Genomic DNA, 23,652 nt, shown 5'->3' on the forward strand with positions numbered 1-23,652 from the left:
TGGCACCACATATTCTTCGGATGATTAAGCTTTCCCAGCTTTAGTCAGCTTAATCAACATTAATAATCAGGTGTCTAAAATATGTTGTTAGGTACATCCTTTATTGACTCAGGGAGTATGGCCGCAAGAGTGATGGAAGAATATTAAAAGAAATCTGTTGTGAAACCATAGTACATCTGTATTACGGTAGCAGTTCGGAAAATATAACACACCAGTTGTCCAGTGCGTGCTTCATTTAATTTAATATCAAAACATGTTTTGTAAAGACATGACCCCATCATCAAGCTATTAAAAATGCTATGCCAGCTGCAATCATAATGGAACCATGTATATCCAAAACATGTTGTATTTTTAAATTAAATACAGTGCACAACTGGACAACTGGTGAGCCACGTTCTCCATACTGATAAAGTTCTTTCGGTAAAGTGTTGTTTACAGGTGACAACCGCCTTCCAGATCCTATGCCGTTGCCTCAAAAAAGACTACAAACATCCTTGTTATCTTGCTGCGTAAAAAGCTTTTGCTCTCACAAAACATGTGAGGTAGAGAGTCATAGACCAATAACTGATGAAAGGTGCATATGTAATTATAGATTAGCTAGGTGAAAGAGGTATATAGAATGTACTTTCGGTATGTTAGCGTCGAAGTTCCAAGTGTTGGTTCATAGGAAATAGCACTGCATATTTCTGTTTAGTTCTATATCTTCATTCTTTACAATAAATTCCTTAAGTTAGTTTCGATTACTGCACCTGTCTCTGATATTTCACTTGCAATCATTTCTTACTCTACAGGGTGATTTTTTTCCACCGTGTACGAACACTAGAGACTGAATGATGAGAGGATACGGAACAAAAAGGTCTAACGAACTTATTTCCGGAAATGCATGGTTTCCATGCTAGGGACCATTTATTCAATCATACAGTGTTACAGACTGCGGTCTAATACGCGCTGTACCACGCTGCCACAGTTACAGTACGTGTTCGAAATTGTTTCCATGTGCCTCAACGCATATGTGTGTGCGTCGTAGTATGTTCTGTCTCACATGTTCACATCGGCCAGGCTGCATCCGAACAGAGTGAAAGGCAGCATGAACTCGCTGCTCTAGTGTCTCCACATCTGGAATGGGCTCTGCATACACGATACCTTTGAGATGGCCCCATAACCAGAAATCGCTCAGGTTGAGACCCGGTAAACGAGCAGGTCATACAACTGGACCCCTCGTCCGATCCGTCGACCAGGGAAGACAAGATTGAGATGCGTCTGGACGTTAACGCTAAGTGGGTTTGAGAACCATCATGTAGTTGTGACATAGCCCATCGAATCATAAATGGCATTTATTCCAGCAGGTGAGGCAGTCACCAAAAGAAACACTGGTAGTTCCGGCCTGTTAGGCGACGTGGAAGGAAGACAGCTCCCAAAATACGGTCGCCAATTATCCCGGTCTACACATTCCGGCTGCACCGATGCTGATGATTCGCTGTCACCATTTCATGAGGGTTCTGCACACTGCCCCACAGATGACTGTTATGAAAGCTGAAGATACCACTCCTCGTGAAGGTAGCCTCATCTGTGAATAGGATGGACGACACAAATCCCAGGATAGTGGTTGCCTGGTGAAGAAACAAATGACTAAACTGCTCTCGATGTGGAAGGTCTGTCGCTAGCAAACCCTGCACACGCTGTAAGTGATAAGGCTAGTAATAACTATCATGGAGAATGCTCCACACGGTCGTCCGGCTTACACTGTATTGGCGGGCCTACTGAAACGGCGGTCGCCTTCCAGTGCTAATCATACCCGAACATTTCGGGTATGTACTTCACGATTTCGTGCTTTCAGAAACGACCCTGTCTCAGAAAAACGACGAAACACTTGCAAACATTGAATGCTGTGGTTGTTTTCGTCGGGGTCAGGTCTCCCGATACAACCTTGCTGTCCGCCGCCCGTTGTCATTTGCCTTTCCGTAACTAAACACGATGTCGTCAGGCTCTCGGTTCGAATACGGAACCATTGTGTACAACGCTGCATCACGTCCACTACAAGGTGAGTCAGCGAGAGAAGTGAATCATGGCTGCATGGTACGGAGCATATTAGACTGCAGCCTCTGTAACAATATATGAATGAATAAATGGCCTCTAGCATGGAAACCGTGCATTTCCGCTCATAAGTTCGTTAGATTTTCTTGTTCCGTATCCTCTCATCGATCAAACTCTAGAGTTTGTACACGGCGCAAAAAATCACCCTGTATATGTTCTGCTTTCCAGTGACTCTATTCAGCACTACCGACGTAAATACATACTCCACAAGACCAACAGAATGCATGCTGAATTCAGAATAATTTCTTACTTTCATGGGTACAGAGACAATCCCAAAGCGAGACAGTCTCGTAAATTGTCATTATTTAGGCGGTATTATAAGGGAGCGAATTGTTGCGAACTAGCCTGAAATTTTGATCACAGTTGTTAAAGAACGTTTATATTGTGGGACAAGAGAAATAAAATTGGCACTTAATGAACTGAGGGAAGCTTTAGTAGCAATTTTATTTATTGACACGTTTTGGGACATCATCATCATAACATAGCTGTATTAAGAAGTAAAGAGAGAATTGCGACATGAAACACCACCGAAACAATTATACGCATAGTTATTACGTTAATACTTGCAAAGAAATACAATAACGAGCAACACAGCCACACAGCAGTAGGCACGTAAGTTACTGAAAACAGCTAATGCATGTACGAAGCCTAGTGCCAAACTGAATGTCGTAGTGGTGACGAAAACAATTGCCATCCCCAGATGACGTTGGCAACTAATACAGCTCATAAATGACTGTCGACAAATGTAACAAACAGGAAATCGTACACTGAACATCGATTATGTACTATACAGTTTGAAGACCAGAGGAACCATGCAAGCATATTGTTTGAAAAAATATATGTACAGGACAGAATAACAATAAATAAATGTGACAAAATATTTAGATTTAATGTCGAATGTTAGCTGCTACAATTATTAAACACAAAGTACATATCAGTATGATAATTTGTATGAAGCTACGTCAGATTCTACACTCACACAGTAATCATTTACGAACGTAAGTAATATTATTTCTGTATGTTATATATCTTGCACACTGTTATAATTTATGTCTTATTGATACCTACTCCATGTTTAATAATTGTAGCTCCACATGAAATTCTTATATTTTGTTGTTTTTATTATGGTTGTTTATTCTGTGCTGTACATAAATTTTTAAAATACTAAGTCTAAAGGTCTCCTCCATGGTTTTCAAACTGTGTAGTGCATTATCGATGTTTGATGTATGATCTCCTCCTGGTTACATTTTTCAATAGTCATTTATGTGCTTTATTGGTTGCCAACGCCGTCTTGTGATGGCAGTTATTTTCCTCGGCACTACTGCTCTCTATGTACAGTTTAGCACCAGGTTTTGTAAATGTATGCGCTGTTTTCGATTCGTTATGTGCCCACTGCTGTGTGGCTCGTTGTTATGTTTCTTTGTAAGTTCTGATGCAACGTTTGACCATTGTAAATGTAATTGTTCTGTGGCATTTCATATTGTGACTCTTACTTTTCTTTTTAACTCAGCTATGCTCTGATTATGGTGTATCGGAACAGGACAATAAGTTAATTTGCATTAAGTGCCAATTCTTCATGGTCACCTAACTCGTAGGTGGATGTATATATCTATCAAGCGAAGACAAGAGAAATACAAATAATAATAATCGTTTAATAACGTACTGTGAATTCGAGGAAGTTGCCAAAGTAATTCATACTACGAGTAAGTACATATAACACATTTATTAAGCATTGTATTTTACATTCTTTGTGTAAAATTCTCTTCAAAATACAACTTACAATTTTCCCTCACTTACGTGTCTGCTTGTGAAGAAGCATTATATCTCTTTCGTAAGTTGTCATGCAATTTTTGGTATATTTCGATATACATCCTGAAAAAATGCAACCTCAACCTTATTTGTTGATTGAAGATCATACATGACGTGTAATAAAGTTAAAGCTTTTACAGTATGTACTGCATTTTCTACAGTGGTTTAGATAGTTTTATGCAAATTTCTGACTTTAGATGTTATACGGGATGATTCCGTGATAATATTACAAGATTTCGGGGATGACAGAGAAGGGTAAATGTATGAGTTTGAGGTAAGGGACCTTGGCGAGAAATGACCGAGTCGAAAGTTGTAAGCGAAAATCTTTCTGATACTTCTGACAGCAGACCTCTTCTACTGCAAGCACTTTACTTTCCATATTTTGGGAGGACATAGTACGGATCATAACAAGAAAAAAGTCCACTAAACGTGTGTTATAAAATGGTTAGTGTAAGAGCTATTGCACATGCTCGTCTTTGCAACTAGTAAACAAGTGCTCATATATCTTAACGTGCCGGCATGCAGTTTAGAGCCAATGTTTAGTGGGCAATGTTTTCTTGTTTTGGTCCATACTACCTCGTCCCAAAACATGGAAAGCAAACAGCTTGCAGTAGAAGGGCTCCACTCTCAGAGGTATCAGATTTTCCGATTATAGCTTTCGACTTTCTCGTTTACGAACCATAATCCCTTTCCTCATATTAATATAGTTACCCTTCCCCACCATCCTTGAAAGTTTGTAACATCCTCAAGAAATCACCCTGTAGACCCAAAAGAACATTCTATAACCATTCTTGCCCAAGATGATAGGCTGCTGTAACTACCTTTAGCGTCGCCCAGTCATTGTCCAATCTGGAAAAGGCCTCATTAATTATTCATTTAGAAGAAATGCTGCATCCCGTATGAAAACATATGGACACTTGATAGTGTATCGGGGCAAAAATTCATCTTTAGGTCTTTTTAGTCTTCCTATTTCTATTGCACTTCGGAAGCGGAAGTCATCAAAAACAACTGCGTGGTTCTCTGTGCCGTAGGAGCCTACATTCACCACAACAAACCTATAATTTGCATGAGTCACAGCTAGTAATTCAATCGAAAAGAAGGATTGGTAACAATAATGCGTGTCCCTGAATACTTGCAAGACAGTTACGGAGTTGCCACCTGTCCCAAAAACATTGTGCTGCGGATCAGGCTTGTACTTCATTAACAACGTTGCCCATGTAGCTTTACTAACTCCTACATCGATTATCGAAATGGTCGTTTTTGAAATTCTCAAAGAAAAAGCTAGTTGGCGAAACTGTATTGAATAAATTCAATTGCAGAACAGGATTTATAACGTCCATGCTATAATCAAACTTTGTAGGCAACGTTCGAGCCTTCTTCTTGAATAACAATGTTTGACAACTCTCCAAGAATATGCTTTTCAAAATATACAATAGTAGTTTCACTCCTTTGTCGTAGACAATGTTTCTTCAGTATTTGCTACTTAAGTTACGAGTTTTCCATTACAAATGTCTTTCATCTATCCATAATTAACGTACTGTGCTGCCTAGGCGGAATAACGAGACTACTTCCACGAACAATAAGGCAGCGCTCCCAGCGCCAGCGCGCTCAAATAAAAAATTTCCACTTCTGTTTTCTCCATACTGTACTGAGATATGGCTTCCGTGCCAACTTCAAAAACAATTTTCATGTGTTAGCCACATTTAAAACATAACAGTGAATCATCTAAAATGAACCGAGCATAAAGTAGCCAGCGACTACATTTTTTGCTGTAAAATCTTGAAATGTTATGCACTAGCCTACTTATAAATCAAGTATCACAATAACTGTGACCAGTCTCGGGGAAATAGACACTCCGTCATCAAACCGTGATAAGCACTATCGGATTCGAAACAAAAATCGGTTCTGTGTACGAAATAATTTCCTCAGTCTCTACTGAGAAGTATTACGTAGTGAAAAATATGCGCAAAACTGAAATATGTGGTTTTAAATTTTTTAAAGGAAAAGAAGAATCTCTACCGGAAAACTAGCTCGTGGAGTTGATGAAGCTTTGTTTCATTAATATACAGTACTTTTTACAGCAAGAAAATAGGAAAGCTCATTTTGTTCACGTATTGGCGTTGGCCGCAGCGCGGATGGACTGCGCACGTAGGACTGAGCAAACGCATCGCACCGCTTCGCGCTGGATTTCCTACTCGCGCCGCGTCCGTTTCAGGCCGCCCATGTAGGACGAGGTGACAGCGCAGACGTGTAGCGTGCCAAAGTGCAGCACGCCACATTCGTCTGTCAGCGTTGTGGAATGGCAGACGACGCACTTACGTCACTTCAGTCCCGTAGGCGCTGCTCCATTAGGCTTTGTGTGTTCCAACAAGTTACAAGCTGCGTGCAAGCCACGTGCGACGCTTGTTCGGCAGTTGTCTAACGGCACGTGTACACGACAGCCCGCCTTGGCTGTTACACATTTTTTTATGCAGCTATTGTTGAGAGTGGCACGGTAGTTCTGTGTTTCAGTCCTCCCTGTTACGGCGTAAAGTCAGCGCCGGCACTCCAGTCGGGAACGACAGAGAACAGACGGCTGTGAAAAGAGGTCAGCCAGTCGCACGCTGACGGACCTCTCCAGGACGACAACGCGACAACAGCGGCCCATAGGTGAAAACGACATAAGCTCCGCGCCCGACTGATGACAGCCCACTTCCATAGCAGCTTCAACGTAAGCCATTTCGTTAATGACGCGTCGTAGCCTTTATCATTAGTAGTCTCTGCGCAGCACAGACTTGTGTTTGTCGATTCTGAAGAAGACTTGTGTTTGTCTGTTCTGAAGGAGGCTGATTATTTTGTATGTTGCCCTTTGCTTCCGACACATCTATCAAAGTTAAATATTGTAACTGTCCTGTTGTAATAAAACTCATTAATACGAGTTGTTTGATTGTTTGCCTAGCGAACCGAGTATGCAGGATTCCTAGACCCGACGCGCCCTATCTCGCAGCACAGTCCCAGTTAATTATAACAATTAATGTCAAGAACATAATGATGGATTACTTTCTGACTTCAGTTGAGTTCGTAAACTGGCAGTTATCTAAGATATAATTGTGTAATTGATTATACAGGGGAAAAGATTTTAAAAACCTAGCTGAGAGACAAGGGTGTACTTCATTGTCTGCTCTTTTTATAATTTATATAGACGACGCCATCCGAAAACAGAAATAAAGAGTGTCAGAAGGGATCCGTATAAACAAAACTAAATTAATATATTATTATATACTTATGGCACTGTATTAATGGCAAATTCTGAAGTCTAAGTACAAAAATGAGTCTCTTTTCTAAACTTCATTGGAAAGGATTATAAAAAACTAAGTCAATAGCATTCCGTGGGAGATACACAGTACGAAACAGAATTGTAATTGAAGATGATGTTCTCTAGAACAAGTTCAACATTTCATTTACCTAGGGAGCTATTTCATTTTTAACGCAGATAAGCATGTAGATGTATGTAGATCTTAAATTGCAATGATATCAGAGTGGATGTGGCACTGTAAGCCGAACGTTAAGAAATACATCAAGAATCTCAAAAATGTAGTTCTATAAGCTGGTGACCGTATTGGTTCTACTGTATGGCAGTGAAACGGGTTATGAAGAGAAAGGTTTCTAGCCACGTTCAAAATTTTCTAGCCACATTCAGGTTGATCGAATGAAATTTGTACGAGCAGTCAAAGTTCACAAAGTTGAACAGGATTCATAATGGAAACATTAGACAAGAATTGAATATTTTAGCAGTAAATGAAAAAGCCGGCCGCGGTGGTCTAGCGGTTCTAGGCGCGCAGTCCGGAACCGCGCGACTGCTACGGTCGCAGGTTCGAATCCTGCCTCGGGCATGGATGTGTGTGATGTCCTTAGGTTAGTTAGGTTTAAGTAGTTCTAAGTTCTAGGGGACTGATGACCACAGTAGTTAAGTCCCATAGTGCTCAGAGTCATTTTTGACAAAATGGAGGAACCCAAACAAAACTGGGTGGAAGATCTGTAACAAATAAAAGAAACAGTGATTCTAAAGACGGCCTTACAATACAAACCCAAAGGAAAGAGGAACATAGGATTCTTCCATCGCCTTCTTGGATTGTCCTGCACCGACGTTCTGCTGTTGATCACTCTTGTCGTGGCCAAATAGAGCAAATGAACTAATATGACGCGTTATAGTCGGTAATGTTAACGTAACTGATCGGAAAGAATTAGGGGCGTTAAGGGTGCGTTTATGCTGTCACACTGCTGCTCGCTGTTGGTCGGCATGGCACGGCGATGATAAATCAAACCAAAGCTACTGAGTCTTGCGGTTGTGGCAGTTTCTCGACCCACTACTGGAGGCGGGGAGCGGGAAAGCAGTCCAGTCATATGCTCATTTCGGCATGGCACATATGGGCAGGATAGTACTGGGCAATCAAAAAATATAGCCTTACTGTATACTGAACATTATTATCATTGACTAGTGTTTCGTTTTTTGCCATTTGTGATCTTTTTTCATTTATACACTATACTATTCAGGTATCTGTAGTTTTTCTGATTCGTTTCGTTATTGTTTTCTTTTGTCAAGAGCAGCGCACGATTCAGTTACTGGCGAGCTATTAGCCATTGATCTTCGACGTCCACAACGTCTTCGGATCGCAACAACGGATAGACGATTCATCGTGAGAGTAGTGAAACAGGAAGTAATAAAGAAAGTAAGATTATATGATTAAGAGGCAAGGGAGGGCATTTTAAATATCATGCTGTGAAACAAGGTTTTCAACGTGCTGCCTATTATGGTGACGTATCTGTACAATGTGTTACAAAAATTCGAAAAGTAAGCATTTCCGTAGATTTTGTTGTGTTGGCAGAAGAGCCAACACCGTGTTCCAAGAGGAGGTCGAAATGCACGCGTTTTAGCTCACGCAGGCTGGCGTGAGGAGGGAAGAACTATACTGACGTGTGGTCTGGAACATGACAAGGAATGAGAATTCAGAAGGCGGATGTAATTAGTGGGATAGTTAACTTTAATCCGTTAATGATGAACGTCGCTCTTGACGGTATATGATTCACAATATTATCTGTTCGGAATTGTAGGAACTGAATATGGCGCCTTGCTAGGTCGTAGCAAATGACGTAGCTGAAGGTTATGCCTAGCTGTCGTCTCGGCAAATGAGAGCGTATGTAGACAGTGAACCCTCGATAGCAAAGTCGGCTGTACAACTGGGGCGAGTGCTAGGGAGTCTCTCTAGACTAGACCTGCCGTGAGACGACGCTCGGTCTGCAATCACTGATAGTGGCGACGTATACTAATAGACAGCGGCCGATTTAAAGGCTACCACCTAGCAAGTGTGGTGTCTGGCGGTGACACCACAGATTTATGCTCGTTCTAAGAGTCGTCAAATATCTGAAGTATATAAGTTTCACTGTGATTTCTTGACTATTATGTAATAATAGACATTACACTACATGAACGCAGACATCACATTTTCATTGCAAACTAGGAATAGTCGAGAAACCCCCATGAATGAAAATCTTTTAAGTGGCGCGTAGTGACGAGAAAAAGCGTTTCAGTGGTTGCACACGCAGCATCGATAAACTAACTACAGAACAGGCTACACAAATGAAGAATGTGGTCGATATTATTCTGTAAGTATGAGGATCCTTAAAGAGTCTGGTAATGTGACATATTTTATTTGCTGAAATGTACTGCTGACAATGACAGATCTACATTCATGACGATGTTTTTTCAACCGACGTGATCTCTTCCCATCACAGGGCACACCTGGTTAGCTTCCGCATTCCGGTCGCGCGCGCTATTCCCAACTGCTGACAGTATATTGACAATCGTGTTGAGCGCTGGATCAATTATTTACTTGTCTGTAATAAACATTTCTTCGCGAATCATACATTGTCAGTTTAGCAAGACGTGGGTGAGCAACCACCGTTTGGCATGTGCGCGTCACTCGCCTGAAGGAAACACTAAAATTATAGTTGTTTTCATATTGAAGAACGGAATGAAAATCCTTTGGTATGTTTCCATTCCAGTTGTTCAGTATTAAAAATACGCTGGGATACGGGTATTCCGCCAAAACTGCAACAGAACTGACGATTTGTTTTTGTGTGAACTGTTAATCTTTTCTCAGTCGAAGAAGGATCATCATTTATGAGTAACTGCTACAATTTTTTTGTTGACGGGTTTAATTTTGAAACTTCCTGGCAGATTAAAACTGTGTGCCTGACCGTCTCGGTCCGGCATACAGAACTCGGTACCTTTGCCTTTCGCGGCAAGTGCTGTACCAACTGAGCTACCCAAGCACGACTCACGCCACGTCCTCACAGCTTTACTTTCTCCAGTACCTCGTCTCCTACTTTCCAAACTTCACAGACGCTCTCCTGCGAATCTTGCAGAACTAGAACTCCTGGAAGTTTGGAAAGTAAGAGACGAGGTACTGGTGGAAGCAAAGCTGTGAGGAGGGAGCGTGAGTCGTGCTTGGGTAGCTCAGTTGGTAGAGCACATGGCCGCGAAAGGCAAAGGTCCCGAGTTCGAGTCTCGGTCCGGCACACAGTTTTAATCTGCCAGGAAGTTTCATATCAGCGCACACTCCGCTGCAGAGTGAAAATCTCATTCTGGGTTTAATTTTGCTTCTTTTGACAAAACATAGCACAATTTGTGCAAACTCGCCTTGCAGCAGCTGTTGCGACAAATTTCTAAAACAGAGCGTCTCATTATACGAGCAATTGGAGGCCAGAGAGGCCAACAGCTTATGGAAAAATCTCACTTAGCCGATTTGCAGTTACACAATAAATTTCATACTGGGAAATTATCTTTCCACTAGCTGTCGATGACTCTTAAAATATCACAGTACTGAGCTGAAAAAAATAAAAAAAACTGTACATTCTGCTATATCGCTATAGATAAAGTTCCACGTGTTAACGATTTGGCAAAATACTCTTCTGCTTGTGTGCTATCATCTCCCAAAATCTCGTTTCGATATCTCGACTGGTTTAGGAGATGTGAGAAACGTTATGAATATTTCATTCTCGCGCTCATGTGATCGGTATTGAACGCGCTACATACGATCCATTTTCTAGAGATCGGAAACAGATAGAGATCTCCTCCCAACTCTAAAGAAAAATTCAATATGTTAGCTAAATTTTATATGCAGCAACATATGGTGTAATACGCACCAAACGCAAAATCATATCGACCCCGTTTTTCGTTGCAAACTTTTCGAATTTTGCTCAGTTTCTTAATGGGTACATCACAATATGTATGACCATTAGCGAGATGATGGGCACTTCGCCACGAAGCTGACACAACACTGCAAGTAACGCAAAAATCAAAAATTTTTATTGAATAGTTTCTTTGGAAATTTGTGGTAAGGTCTTATGGGACCAAACTGCTGCAGAGGTTATCGGTCCCTAGCACTACTTAAACTAACTTACGCTATGCACAACACACACGCCCATGCCCGAGGGAGGACTCAAACCTCCGAAGGGGGGTGGGGGGGGGGGGGGGAGCAGCACGCAGACCATGATGACAAGACGTCTTAGACACAGCGCGGCGAATACTTTCTATTAAAATCGTTAGGGAAAGATTACAAGGTTCGCGCGCTTCGATTGTGTCAGCACAGTGCGTCGCCAATTGGCGCGTACAAAGAATGTGTACACGTCTCAATATGCGCAGGACCAGCGCTGTAATGTTGTGGCTCGTCACACGTGCTATAGGAGCCTCAATTTGCTCCTAGCCTTGCTGGCACGAGACTGTTCAAATGGTTCAAATGGCTCTGAGCGCTATGTGGCTTAACTTCTGAGGTCATCAGTCGCCTAGAACTTAGAACTAATTAAACCTAACTAACCTAACTAATCTAAGGACGTCACACACATCCATGCCCGAGGCAGGATTCGAACCTGCGATCGTAGCGGGCGCTCGGCTCCAGACTGTAGCGCCTAGAACCGCACGGGCACGAGACTGTGGCCAGAATCCACGCCTCACCTTGCGCATGCGCAAAGCTTATCGTTAGCCAGCACGTGCATCTCATAGTTCTTCTCTGCGGATTGGAGATTTATCATAGAAACGTCACCCTTGGTAGGAGTTCTTGGAATTAAATGTCAGTTCATGGCGCATTGTAATTTGACGTCTCTAATCACACGACCAAGTTGAACATCGGCGCGCCAAAAATACGGGTGAGGTTCTCGTCCAGCTACCGAGAAGCTTCGCGCGTGTGCAATTTAGGGTGCGGGTGCTGGCTAGAGAGGCAAAGAACCATGCACAATCCTTTGAAAAAGGAGATAGTGTCGATCTAAAACATGTAGTTATTTCCACCTTGTGGTACTACACTTTCATATAATTACGAAAACTTACAAGTCAAACCTTAAACGAAATTATATTTTGTAGCATCTGCCGTTTTTAATCTCCATCTAGAAAGGAATTAAGTAAAATGCAAGTCCTCAACAAGGTCTCAGATTTATTTATTCTTCTAGTTCTAAATGCAAAATATGGTTTAATACGTATCTGATGGTGAGGTATCCTCTATAAACCTTTTTAGCCCTAAGATTTGTAAAACAAGTGCACGTGGTTGACAAATAGCGTCATTTCATAACGACTGTCACGAATTACGAAGAGGTAAAGGGGTTATTAAGAAGCTAAGATGCTACACTACCATGTGTACAAAAATCACATTTTTTAACCGCATACTTTTGTTAAAATCGAGTGAGAAATGTTAGGGAACTAAAAAAATTCACGTGAAACGAAAAGTGCCTTGATCTTATTTTGCAAGGAGAGTAAAGCTTTTATGGAGAAAGTAACTTCATAAAACGACATGGCGCAGACTGATATACCGTCAAGACTTTAAACAAAATGAAAATCGGAAAGTGGATTTTCCGCTTTTCGCCGTCCGGGCCCGGCGGCACAGCAAGAATACAGCGTAAATGCACAAAGGCTCCCGGCGAGTAGCGACATATGATATGCCAGCTGCCTGCAGCGCGGCTGGTGCTTTTTTTTTTTTTCTTCATTGTCATTTTGAAACCTGTATACAGGCAGACCTGCAGCAGCATACTACGCCGCTGTTTGGCCGCAGAGAAACACAAAGATACAATGAAGACAATTAGAGAAAAAAGATGGTGGACATAGAAACGGAGACAAACACTTTTTAAAATACAAGGTGCCGTTCACGGGCGTAGAGTCCAAGATAAAAGTGTTCAGACACTTGGACACAGACAGAAACGAAAATTGTCACACGTGAACGTAGGTGCACAAAACGAATAACTCTGAACCACTTAAGCACAAAACGACGGCACACACAGAACACGAGGCGTTGATCTCTGGCGCGCGAATGTTCACTAACCGTGTACGAGTCCGGGGACCTGCCAAGAGAGAAGAGGGGAGACAGGGGGAAGGGAGGAAGTGGGAGGGGATGGGGGAAAAGGAAAAGGAAGGGAGGGAGGATGCCTAAAGGAAAGGACACAGGAAGTGGGGGGGGGGGGAGGATCAAAGTTGATTGGAGGGGTAGATGTAGGGGAGGAGGACATCATCAGGGAGGGGGAGCTGGCGGAAGCCACCTTGGAAGAGGGTAAGGAGGGTGGAGAGATGGAGAGCAGGTGGGACGTGGGAATACAGGGGCGGCAGCGGGCGGGGGTGGGAGAGGATGGGTGAGACAAGTGGGTGAGGAGGATCGAGTTTGTGAGAGGTGTACAGGATCTGTATCCTTTCAAGGAAAAGGAGGAGGTGTGGGAAGGGGATGAGATCATACAGGATCCGCATGGGAGAGGGGAGACGGATGCGATAGGTGAGGCGGAGAGCATGGCGTTCAAGGATTTGGGGGGATTCATAAAAGCTAGGGTGGGGGCGCAGATCCAGGCCAGATGGGCGTAACAAAGGATAGGGCGGATGAGGGATTTATAGGTGTGGAGGATAGTGGAGGGGTCCAGACCCCACGTACAGCTGGAAAGGAGCTTGAGGAGATGGAGTCGGGAGCGTGCCTTGGCTTGGATTGTCCGGAGATGGGGAGTCCAGGAGAGGCGACGGTCGAGGGTGACGCCAAGGTACTTAAGGGTGGGAGTGAGGGCGATAGGACGGCCATAGATGGTGAGATAGAAATCAAGGAGGCAGAAGGAAGGGGTGGTTTTGCCTACAATCATCGCCTGGGTTTTGGAGGGATTGACCTTGAGCAACCACTGGTAGCACCAAGCGGTGAACTGGTCAAGATGGGATTGGAGAAGGTGTTGGGAGCGCTGCAGGGTGGGGGCAAGGGCAAGGAAGGCGGTGTCATTGGCAAACTGGAGAAGGTGGACGGGGGGTGACGGCGGCGGCACGTCCACCGCGTACAAAAGGTACAGAAGGGGGGAGAGGACGGAGCCTTGGGGCACACCGGCGAAGGGGAAAAAGGTGTAGGAATCTGTGTTATGGATGGTGACATAGGAAGGACGGCGGGAGAGGAAGGAGCCGATCAGACGGACGTAGTTAATGGGAAGGGCGAAGGTTTGGAGCTTGAAGAGGAGACCGGAAAGCCATACGCGGTCATAAACTCGTTCGAGGTCCAGGGAGAGGAAGATTGCAGAGCGACGGGGTTTAAGCTGGTCGGAAAGGCGATGAGTGAGGTGAAGGAGAAGGTCGTCGGAAGAGAAGGACGGCCGAAAGCCACACTGGGTAACGGGAAGGAGGCGGTGCTGGCGGAGATGCTGGTGGATGCGTCGGGTGAGGATAGATTCCAGGACCTTGCTGAAGACTGAGGCAAGGCTCATGGGATGGTAGGAGGAGACGGTGGACGGCGGTTTGCCAGGTTTAAGGAACATCAGGATATGGGAGGTTTTCCACAGGTCGGGGTAGTAACCGGTGGACAGGACTACATTGTAGAGCCTGGCCAGGGTGCAGAGGAAAGAGACAGGAGCTTCACGAAGGTGACGGTAGGTGACACGGTCGTGACCAGGAGCGGTGTTGCGTTTTGTGCAGAGTGTAGCAATGAGATCCTGTGTAGTGATAGGGGCATTGAGTTCCGTGTGTGCAATGTTGTCCAAGTACTGGAAAACAGGTGCGAGGGGAGGGACAGAGGTGTCAGTTCGATCGCAGACATCCGGGAAGAGGGAGTAATCGAATTGGGGATCATCAGGGATGGAAAATACAGCTGATAGGTAGGAGGCAAAGTGATTGGCCTTACTAAGGGTGTCAGGGAAGGGGTGATCATCATGGAGAAGACGATAGTAGGGGGAGGGTTTAGTTCCAGTAAGGCGACAGAAGACTGACCAGAACTGGGATGAATTGATAGGTAGGGTAGCATTTAAACGGGTGCATGTCTGTCGCATTATCTTTGATAAGGCGCTTTTAGTAACTTCCAGAAAACAAGACTTTATCGACTGGCTACAAAAGCAAAACTTTCACATACCAGACGACTGTAGAAAGGGCGAATTACTGGATATCGTGGCTCAGAATGAAGTACCTTACATCTGTATGTTGTAGAGGAACTAGTCATCACATCAACGCCGTCTCAATTCCACTGAACTCATGTGGGCTCATGTTAAGGGTTACACAGCAAGGAACAACAAAAAATATGCGCTGGCCGAAGTGGAAAGATTGACAAACGACGTTATGAGCTACACTTCGTCAGCTATGTATAATGCTGTAAGGCACACGAAGGAAGAAATAATGAAATTATCGGAGAATTTAATGTGTGGTGGATAACAACATGTCGGCTAGCGTAGCCGAGCGGTTCTAGGCGCTTCAGTCTGGAACCGCGCGACCGCTACGGTCGCAGGTTCGAATCCTGCCTCGGGCATGGATGTGTGTGATGTCCTTAGGTTAGATAGGTTTAAGTAGTTCTAAGTTCTAGGGGATTGATGACCACAGATGTTAAGTCCCATAGTGCTCAGAGCCATTTGAACCATTTTTGAACTGTTGGACCTGTAGCTTAGTGCGGCAGCGGTAGACAGACCGTCCAGGTGTGTGACGTGTTCCGTGGATGCGTGAGCCGCTGGTCACCACTGGAAATGCGTGGACTGCAGGTGTCAGACGGTTAGCAGCTATGGTTCGCAAACCGACCGTGTCAAGAGATTGCACTTCTCACCGGGAAAAGTTCAAAATCCCTTCTATATCGAAGTCGCCAAAAGCGTAATACTCATTATGTTAGTCAAGGATCTAGAAGGAATCAACAGCCACCTTCCTGAAACCTACACAGAATTCGTTTAAGTGAATTAAGGCAATGACAGAAAACTTTAAGCACTTCTACATCTATATCTACATAGATACTCTGCAAATCACATTTAAGTGCCTGGCAGAGGGTTCATCGAACCATCTTCACAATTCTGTATTATTCCAATCTCGTATAGCACGCGGAAAGAACGAACACCTATATCTTTCCGTACGAATTCTGGTTTCCCTTATTTTATCGTGGTGATCGTTTCTCCCTAGGTAGGTCAACAAAATATATTCGCATTCGGAGGAGAAAGTTGGTGATTGGAATTTCGTGAGAAGATTCCGTCGCAACGAAAAATGGATTTCTTTTAATGATGTCCAGCCCAAATTTTGAATCATTACAGTGACACTCTCTCCCATATTTCGCGATAATACAAAACGTGCTGCCATTCCCGAATGAATTTTGAACACCTCCCGAATATGAATCCAACGGCCGCCGCGCGGGATTAGCCGAGCGGTCTTAGGCGCTGCAGTCATGGACTGTGCGGCTGGTCCCGGCAGAGGTTCGAGTCCTCCCTCGGGCATGGATGTGTGTGTTTCTCCTTAGGATAATTTAGGTTAACTAGTGTGTAAGCTTAGGGACTGATGACCTTAGCAGTTAAGTCCCATAAGATTTCACACACATTTTGAATCCATATACCTTTTCGTTCCGTGTTGCCATTCGATAATAACATTCAGAGTATTAGGATGCAATTAATTCCTTACATTTTCTTAGCTGAGAGCGGTATTACTGCAAAACAAACAACTCCTTATTTTGTCATGTGAACGAGAATAGAGAGTACCTACAGTGGTATATAACAGAATATTTTAATGTACCAAGAAGAAGGATGCTGTCTAAGTGTATGAGGCCAGTTGAAATGAAAGCTACAATTACATAATTACTGAAGTCTCATGACGTATTCTGCACGTTTTCTTTAATCTATAATTCTCTGTTTTAACTGTAGATAATAAAGTTCGAGCAACGTGCCGTGCTGCTTTGTTGGTATTGTGCTTTTGAAATATTACGTCAGGGGTGTTGTGCGTAAAGAAACAACTTCATTAGCTATACTGCCTACCATTTGTAGCAATCGAGATTGTTTATGGTTCCTACTGGCTCACCATCCCAGCAGGTCTGTCACTAGTCTAGCATTACATCCGACATAGGATAGTGCTATATGACACACAAACATGTTTAACTCGACATACATGGAAGGATTATCGTGCTTTAACGTCCTGCTGACAACGAGATCGTTAAATACGGGCCACAAGCTCAAATTAGACAAGGATGTGGTGGGAAATCGGCTACTGGATTCCCGAAGGAAAGATTTTAACCCCAATTCTCCCGAATGTGAGTCCAGGCCTTTAAAGCATCGCAATAACGCTCGGCTAGTCAGCAATGGGCGTCTAAGCACAGCTGGCTGAACAACACTGACTAGATAGAATTTGAAGAACGACAGATGAAGGCATGTTTATATTGTGTTATGATTCGTCCATAGCTCCGTTATTGAAGATGAAAAACAAGCTCAACTTGGATGGGGATGGGCATGACAGTAGGCCACGCTTGTTTTTGAAGATTCAACCCGGCATTTACCTCAACTGTGTTAACTTGAAATTCGAGGGATCGGGACTGGAATTTGAGCCCCTCTCCTCCACTCCGTTCGGCAGAGTGTTGCACTTTAATGTGAACGTATGTCGGAGTTCAGCGCCTAGCAAGCATTGGGAATGTGTCAACAGCTCAGTTCAAATGGCTCTGAGCACTATGGGACTTAACTTCTAAGGTCATCAGTCCCCTAGAACTTAGAACTACTTAAACCTAACTAACCTAAGGACATCACACAGACCCTTGCCCGGGGCAGGATTTGAACCTGCGACCGTAGCGGTCGCGCGGCTCCAGACTGTAGCGCCTAGAACCGCTCGGCCACCTCGGCCGGCAACAACAACAGCTCAGTTGGCCCAGGTTCAGCACGGGAAGCAGCCGTGGCCTGAAGGAAGCAACCGTCCCGGCATTCATCTCAGTTGATATCGGAAAACAAAGAAAACCTAAATCAGGATGGTTGGATTGGGTTTGAATCAGTTATTGTACTACCATATTCGTTAAATTTGATCTTCAAACACCGCACATGCCTTTTAAGAGAGGTTGGTAATCCGAAAAACACCAGCACTATATAGTGTACACTAGGATGTAACGCGTTTCAAACTTCGGTGTAGCTATTAGAATTAAATAGACGAAAAGAGCCAACAGCGTTTGGTTATATAATTGACGAACAGTCAATGGAAACATTAATAACTTTAAACATCTACGAGTACCTATCCAGAACATTTATTATGGTAAGACCACAAATATCTAGTCCTGCTAAAAAGAAATAACAGACCGGGTTACGGGAAGAATAATTCTTCCACGAAGGGGCTCGCTCACAAAATTTTCGTGCTACCAGTTCTCCAGTTTGCCTCTTCATATTGAACCAAGTTATTTTAATGCAATATATAGGGAAGATTGTAAAAAGGATTGTTTTTTTAGACATCACGGAACTTCCCAGCAAACTCCAAAGGAAGACCCTGCAGAAAAGTTTCTCCACAGCACGAAGAGAGTACTTACCAAACTCCAAGAAGTCGCTTTCCAAAACGGATCAAGAAATATATTAATTCTTCTAAAATTATCCGCCGTAATGAAAAACTGTGAAAGAAAATGAGTGAAAAAAAAGAAAACATAAAAACCTAGGAAAAATCACAGCATGTGGTAACAACAAAGAAAATGAAAGGCCACTGATCATGCGGAAACTTCAGCGAAACATGTCTGAGATAAGATAAGATAAGATAAAATTGTGTTTTTGTCAAGGTGGAACCCCTCCAGAAACAAAACAGCTTAAAAAATATTTACACCAGATCTAGTAAGTGGCAACTCGCCAAATGTGCATTAATACAAAGTGATGTGCATTAACGCAAGAAACCAGTCCAACACTTAGTAATAAGTATCTGGAGTCTGTCTTATCACCTTCATATTCAGTGCTAACTCTAGGGAGACGTAGATTTGTCGACAGGATATGAGTTAACTGCAGCTCTTCTCCAAAGGAGACGGCGTTCCAGACTCTCGTATCAGTATCTTCCAAAAAATGGTTCAAATGGTTCTAAGGACTATAGGACTTAACATCTGAGGTCATCAGTCCCCTAGACTTAGAACTACTTAAACCTAACCAGCCTAAGGACATCACACACATCCATGCCCCAGGCAGGATTCGAACCTGCGACCGTAGCAGCAGCGCAGTTCCGGACTGAAGCACCTAGAACCGCTCGGCCACAGCGGCCGGCTCAGTATCTTCCAGTTTTTGACAGTCTAGTTCTCAAGAAATGACGGAATAACTCTAAGCAGTTTAAATATGTATTTCTACTCTTGTCTCCAGCAGGTTTATGCCATTCGAAAATATTACAGCGATTATCGAAGGAGAAATTCATCTTTGTTTTTGCGAGCACTGTTGACTAATTTTTAAAGAACAAGTATTTGAGATGAGCGGTAAAACACTTCTGCTATCTCCAACGATTATATCGCCGTAAGGATAAATTTGCAGGTTTGGGTAAGTTTAAAGACATAGTGTTCTACAAGTGAATTGAAGAACAAAAACTGTGAACAATAACGACACATTGTACCCTTTACCATGAACTGCGGTTCTAGGCGCTTCAGTCTGGAACCGAGCGACCGCTACGGTCGCAGGTTCGAATCCTGCCTCGAGCATGGATGTGTGTGATGTCCTTAGGTTAGTTAGGTTTAAGTACGAGGTGCATTCGAGTTCTAAGGCCTCCGTTTTTTTTTTCTCCGGACTGGAAAGAGATAGAAACATGCGCATTGTTTTAAAATGAGACCGCGTTCATTGTCAATACGTCCCAGAGATGGCAGCACCGTACGGCAGATGGAATTTTACCACCAGCGGCGAGAATGAGAACTGTTTTAAATACTTAAAATGGCGACGTTTTCCGTACTTGAACAGTGTGCAATCATTCGTTTTCTGAATTTGCGTGGTGTGAAACCAATTGATATTCATCGACAGTTGAAGGAGACACGTGCTGATGGAGTTATGGATGTGTCGAAAGTGCTTTCATGGGTGCTACAGTTTAATGAAGGCAGAACATCGTGTGACAACAAACCGAAACAACCTCGGGCTCGCACAAGCCGGTCTGACGACATGATCGAGAAAGTGGAGAGAATTATTTTGGGGGATCTCCGAATGACTGTTGAACAGATCACCTCCAGAGTTGGCACTTCTGTGGGTTCTGTGCACACAATCCTGCATGACGACCTGAAAATGCGAAAAGTGTCATCCAGGTGGGTGCCACGAATGCTGACGGACGACCACATGGCTGCCCGTGTGGCATGTTGCCAAGCAATGTTGACGCGCAACGACAGCATGAATGGGACTTTCTTTTCGTCGGTTGTGACAATGGATGAGACGTGGATGCCATTTTTCAATCCAGAAACAAAGCGCCAGTCAGCTCAATGGAAGCACACAGATTCACCGCCACCAAAAAAATTTCGGGTAACCGCCAGTGCTGAAAAAATGATGGTGTCCATGTTCTGGGACAGCGAGGGCGTAATCCTTACCCATTGCGTTCCAAAGGGCACTACAGTAACAGGTGCATCGTACGAAAATGTTTTGAAGAACAAATTCCTTCCTGCACTGCAACAAAAACGTCCGGGAAGGGCTGCGCGTGTGCTGTTTCACCAAGACAACTAACCCGCACATCGAGCTAACATTATGCAACAGTTTCTTCGTGATAACAACTTTGAAGTGATTCCTCATGCTCCCTACTCACCTCACCTGGCTCCTAGTGACTTTTGGCTTTTTCCAACAATGAAAGACACTCTCCGTGGCCGCACATTCACCAGCCGTGCTGCTATTGCCTCAGCGATTATCCAGTGGTCAAAACAGACTCCTAAAGAAGCCTTCGCCGCTGGCATGGAATCATGGCGTCAGCGTTGTGAAAAATGTGTACGTCTGCAGGGCGATTACGTCGAGAAGTAACGCCAGTTTCATCGATTTCGGGTGAGTACTTAATTAGAAAAAAAATTGGAGGCCTTAGAACTTGAATGCACCTCGTAGTTCTAAGTTCTAGGAGACAGATGACCTCAGATGTTAAGTCCCATAGTGCTCAGAGTCATTTGAACCATTTTTTGAAGGTGATGCACAAATCTGTAGAGCTTGTGTTTTGCAGGTTGGTATTCTGGTTGCTATGGGTTTATTCCGATATATTCTTCTGTTTGAGTCCAGTGGAGGGCTGGCAGCAGCGGAGGCAGCCAGAAACATTTACCATGTGTGGGGATAACGCCACAGGACAGAACACGGGAACACGGTAAGAAAATTTTGTTTTAAGACGGAACGTTTTGACATTAGTGACTCTGCTGCCTCTGGATCATGGGGTGCCGGGTTCGATTCCCGGCTGGGTTGGGGATTTTCTCTGCCTGGGGACTGGGTGTTTATGTTATCCTTATCATTTCATCATCATTCTCTTCATATTTTGTGACAGCGTCTAGATTGGATTGTGAAAAAAGTGGACTGTATAAGAATTGGGACTTTATACGGGCGCTAATGACCGCGCAGTTGAGCACTCCACAAACCAAACATTATCATCATCGTCACATTAGTGACTCTACACGTTCAGGAAAAACTTCGGGGTTTGATGAAGATCTTTTAAAGATATTAATTGACAATGATTCACGTCAGTGTACTCGAGAACTGGGAAATATTATAAACTGTGATCATTCCATCACTGTGCGACATTTGTGTGCAGTGGGGAAGGTTAAAAAATCGGGTGTATGGGTGCAGTATGAGCAACACCCACCATTCCTATCCTGTATCGTTACTGGTGACGATAAATGGTGTCTTTATGCTAGCATAAGAAAAAGAAAGGAATGATTGAGCCCAAACGCCGCGCGGGATTAGCCGAGCGGTCTGGAGCGCTCCAGTCATGGACTGTGCGGCTGGTCCCGGCGGAGATTCGAGTCCTCCCTCGGGCACGGATGTGTGTCTTTGTCCTTAGGACAATTTGGGTTAAGTAGTGTGTAAGCTTAGGGACTGATGACCTTAGCAGTTAAGTCCCATAAGATTTCACACACATTTGAACATTTTTTTGAACCCAAACAAAGCAGCAACTCCCTGTACCTGCGCGCATCCACAAAAGATACTGTTATGCATCTGGTGAAACAGCGACGGTGTGGTGTACTACGAATTGCTTCTCAGAGGTAACCATCACTGCTGACATTTATTGTCAACAGCTGAGACGTCTTCCAGACGCATTCCAAGAACAACGAGCAGGAAGGCTGCGTGAAGTGATGCTACCCCACGATAACGCCTGCCCGCATTCTGCTAGACTGACAAAATACACTGTACGGAAGATAGGTTGGGAAGTCATTCCCCACCCACCTTATTCACTTGATCTTGCGTCCTCTGATTATCAACTTTTCTGCTCTCTATCGAACAACATTCAAGGAATTTCCTTTTCTCATGAAAGTGCGCTCGAACGTGGCTTGACGAGTTCTTCGCCTCAAAAACACGTTATTTCTACTGTCGGGGAATCGAGAAGTTACCGTACTGAGGAAATACAACAGAGAGAAAAGGTCGCATGAAAGAGGTATGCTCTACTTCCGAATTTGGTGCACATGGACACATCGTGACCTCGCTTGCCTCATACGCCAGATGAACTCGGCCAAATCGTACGTATGCCACCATTGCCAAACGACAATTCAGCACCCGACCAATGCAGGTATAACGAACTCCTCTGCCACGTGTGACGCCCCACAGAAGAACTGACAATTGGAATACCACACACGGCACCAGTTTCACTGTGGACGTCCTGAACACGTCCGCTACTGCAGAGAAAGAAGACGAGTGTTCGACAACTTCATGCTGAAAGACGTTGACCATCACAACAGTCGTATTTTCGCCAGTCAACAGCAGACAATAATAGTCGACGAAGTTTATTGATGTACCCTTGCAGAGGCCGCTCCCAAACATGCTGTCGTCCTCCCCTATCGCTGTAGTGCTCTGAGCACTATGGGACTTAACATCTGAGGTCATCAGTCCCCTAGAACTTAGAACTACCTAAACCTAACTAACCTAAGGACATCACACACATCCATGCCAAGGCAGGATTCGAACCTGCGACCGTAGCGGTAGCGCGGTTCCAGACTGTAGTGCCTGGAACCGCTCGGCCACCTCGGTCGGCACAGAGCTATCAGTTTGAGGTTTTCACTCTGCAGCGGAGTGTGCGCTGATATGAAACTTCCTGCCGGATTAAAACTGTGTGCCGGACCGAGACACGAACTCGAGACCTTTGCCTTTCGCGGGAAAGTGCTCTACCATCTGAGCTACTCAAGCACGACTCACGACCCGCCCTCACAGCTTTAATTCCGCCAGTACCTCGTCTCCTACCTTCCAAACTTCACAGAAGCTCTCCTGCAGATCTTGCAGAACCAGCACTCCTGGAAGAAAGGATATTGCGGAGACATGGCTTAGCCACAGACATACAGAAAACAGAGCAAACGCTCCCCGAATGTGGAGGTGAATGGATACAGTCGAGTACAGTATATTACGCCCCCG

This window comes from Schistocerca serialis, chromosome 3 (assembly GCF_023864345.2).
Source record: "Schistocerca serialis cubense isolate TAMUIC-IGC-003099 chromosome 3, iqSchSeri2.2, whole genome shotgun sequence".
In the NCBI taxonomy this organism is placed as follows: domain Eukaryota; kingdom Metazoa; phylum Arthropoda; class Insecta; order Orthoptera; family Acrididae; genus Schistocerca; species Schistocerca serialis.